At 51.1% G+C, this 3,480-nt stretch overlaps 1 long non-coding RNA gene across 2 annotated transcripts; it reads right to left on the bottom strand.

Moving 5' to 3' along the window:
* Positions 1–662: 662 nt before the first annotated feature.
* LOC118576169 lies at positions 663–1,674 on the bottom strand. Of its 2 annotated transcripts, XR_004943918.1 has the most exons (4): positions 1,615–1,674; positions 1,405–1,437; positions 1,220–1,267; positions 663–1,080 (listed from the first exon to the last, which is right to left on the bottom strand). It is a non-coding gene; the product is annotated as an uncharacterized LOC118576169 (long non-coding RNA). The 2 variants fall into 2 exon arrangements; XR_004943917.1 differs by lacking the exon at positions 1,220–1,267.
* Positions 1,675–3,480: the final 1,806 nt, after the last annotated feature.

The raw sequence follows: 3,480 nt of genomic DNA, 5'->3' as shown, positions 1-3,480 counted from the left end.
GGAGGGAGAGGGGACCTTGAGCAGACACAGATCCAACAGGACAGGTTTCAGATGAGACCCTGTGGATCCCTCCTCTCTGCCCATCCTACAACCCGGGTTAGATTCTGAAAGATGGAAAGAAGGAGAGAACCTCCAGGGAGGCGCCTGGAAGGAGGCAGGAGCTCAGGAGACTGAAGTTCATGTTCTCAGCCCACAGTCTCCTGAGTACAGTGGCTTAGTTGGGCATTGGTGGACAAGGATGGACAAACACCTCTTAATGCTGTCACTCAGGGACCCCAAAGGGGGATGAGACAGGCACCACTCACAGGAACAAGAACAGGCCTAGTTCTCCACACAAACTAAAAAGACAAGAAATAAACAGAGAAATGGGGTGAAGAGCCATGGTGAGGTCAGAGCCCAGGCTGACCTGTCACAGCTGCCCTGGCTGCTCACAGTCCTGGGCACAGGACAAGGCTCCGTCATCCCAGTGTCCCTGTGATCACAGACTCTCAGCATGTGGTTCAAGTGATGAAGAGAATAGACCAGGAGGTGACAGAGCTGAGGAGTGACCATGTCACAGCCAACAATGGACTGAGCTCGACCTGGGCACAGCCCTGTTCTCACTGAGCTCCCACAGCCTCATCTTGTCCACCAGATACACACAGCACAAAGAACACAGATTCTGGAAGGTTCTCCATGGTGCCATTTATTTCCTCCAAATCTCTAAGTATTTCAATCAAGTAATTTACCCAACAATCCACCTGTCAGATCAAGGACATGAACAGTCAAGTTGACATTCAGGTTCTAATTTTCAGTGGGGAGACAGGGGCTGCAGCTCAGGGCAGCATGGAGGTGACAGGATGCAGATGTCCCCTCCTGTCTGCTGGACCAGGATGTTTGGCTGTGGAAGGGAATATAACAGTGCAGGGACAGGGTCCTGGTGTGCAGGAGTGGCTGGGCTCCCAGGTCTTCACATGGAGCCCCTAGGGTCACAGGGAACATCAGATTTGTTGTTGAGAGTGAACTGAGGGGCTCTGAACGTCACAGGAGACACCTGAGCACATCTCTGTCACTCTGTCAGGCCAGGCAGCTGTCTTCACGCTACAAACAAGAGTCATGAACAATCACTGTGAAGACAACATCCCAACAACCCACCACTCACTCAGAGGGGATTCTGGGAGTCCCTCAACCCCAATCATGTCCACTTGGGCCCTCCCAAAATCAGATCCCAGAGTGTCACCTTTACAGTCTGGGAGAGACACATCAGAGCTCTGGGCACTGTCCCTGCCTAGGGTAAATTTACATATAGTCACAGGAAGGTGAAAACATGGCCTCTAGAAGATTTCAATGTAGGAATATTATGGGTGGGCATACTCCAGCTTCACCCCCTTGGGCCTCTGGGACAATCCCACTCCCCACACTTACCTGTAGCTGGAGTATAGATCCCTCCCTTTCCACCTGTGAGAAGAAAAGCTGTGAGAGACCAGAGAAGACCCCGACCCTAGGAAGGTTCCAGAACTGACAGCAGACCCAGGTCAGAGACAGAAGCAATGAGGGCTGTGGATGTTCCCCTTAATGAGGCAGAGCACACTTCTGAAAGGGGCTGAGAGAGAACCAGACCGTGTCCTTTCCTACCTGTGATTCTCCTCCTCCTCCTCCTCACAACAGCCACCACAGCTCCAATGATGGCCGCAGACCAAGGAGTCCAGGACAAGCAATGATGTGTAACGATGGGGGACAGTGGACTGAGGAGGCTCTGGAAGGGAAGGACAGGAAGGGGAAGGTGAGGGTCATGACCCCAGCTCTCAGCCCTGACCCTGCTCAGGGTCTGGAGAAGGCTCCAGCTTTCCCTGACCCCAGCTCTGCCACCCACACCCTCCTTACCCCATCCAGGGTGAGGGGTTGTGTCAGCCCCTCATGGCCACATGGCATGTGTATTTCTGCTCCTCCCCGGAAGGCACCACCACAGCTTGCCCATTGTCTGGAAGGTTCCATCCCCAGAGGTCTGGTCTCCACAGCTCCATGTCCTGAATCAGATCCTCCCCATCCCTCTGCCAGGTCACTGAGGATCTCAGCAGGGTAGAAGCCCAGGGCCCAGCACCTCAGGGTGCCATCTCCTGTCAGTATCGGGTGAATGGGTCACATGTGCCTTTGGGGGATCTGTGTGGAAGATTTAAGAAATTCCCACATTTAACAAGATAAACTGAATCTGCAAAGACAACTTAAACCAAATGATGACACTAACTTGTTCTGGATAATTCTGTCATCACACTAGTGACCTCAGGAAGAGCTGGTCCCCTCATCACTGAAGTGCACATTTTCCTGGGGGGACTCAGTAGCTGAGAGAGAATCCACATGAGCCAGCAGGTCAACAGGGCCTTCCTCATGTGATGTTCTACAGCATAAGGTAGGTGGTGAAAGATGAGAAGGAATGGAAAGTAATTAATATGTTATTAATTCATATAAAAATAAGAAATCAGGTACAAGAGGTACATGAAGGATGTTACCAATTACTGCTGTCAACATTGAGGCACAACCACTGAGACCATCTTGCTGACCAGCCCTAACTGTCTGTCCAAGTGAACAGCCTTCACCTAAGTGTGCAGCACACATGTGGTGAACCTCTGACACTCAGCCAGAGAAAATGACTCCCCAAGCCCTGCCTCTGGGGGACAAGATACAAGGTATGTCACCAGGACCCCTGGAAGTGTGCTGTGGGGCCCAGTGCAGCACTCACTGGGACACAGCGGTGCTCACAGGGTCTGTGGATCGTCCCTGTCACTCCTGTCCTGGAGCTGCAGAAGACCCTGTCTCTGAGGAAGTTCAATTCCTAATCCACGGGGAACACTGTGACTTGTTGGGGCAGAGGGAGAGCAGGAGGGCTCTGGATGTTATATGACAGGAAATAGTCTAAGCTCACAGGAACCTTTCTGGTTTAAAGGAACACTGGAAGTGTCTAAGTATCCACGTTAGCAGTTCCCCCTGGCTCCTGTGGGACTGATACAAATAACATCAGGGGGAGAGAGAAGCATAGATCACCCCAGTGAGGGGAAAACAACCTGACTAAAAGCAAGATGACCACTTCAAAAAAAAAAACAGAAACCAAGAAGAAAGAAAAGAGCCGGGGCTGTGGTGGCACACCTTTAATCCCAGCTCACAGGAGGCAGCTGGGCGGATCTCTGTGAGTTGAGGCCAGCCTGGCTACAGAGTGAGTTCCAGGAAAGGAACAAAGCTAGAGAAACCCTGTCTAGAAGAAAACAGAAACAAAAACAAACAAACAAAAAAACTAAAACAAACAAAGAAGAAAGAAAAAACACACACACACACACACAATTTAGTTTGTCAGGTACTGCATAAGTGCTCACGTGACCATTCTGTGAATAGACGGAATTGGGGTGCAGAAGGGATGACCTCACCCACAGGAACCTGGGAGAATGTACTTTGAAAAGCTCTAGAAACTGGGTGAACCAGCCCAGGGCGTCCATGTCTCCATCAGGTAAA

This window comes from Onychomys torridus, unplaced genomic scaffold, assembly GCF_903995425.1.
Source record: "Onychomys torridus unplaced genomic scaffold, mOncTor1.1, whole genome shotgun sequence".
Taxonomy (NCBI): Eukaryota; Metazoa; Chordata; class Mammalia; order Rodentia; family Cricetidae; genus Onychomys; species Onychomys torridus.
Note: the sequence above shows the minus strand (reverse complement) of the source record. Positions and strands in the feature narration are given on the sequence as shown.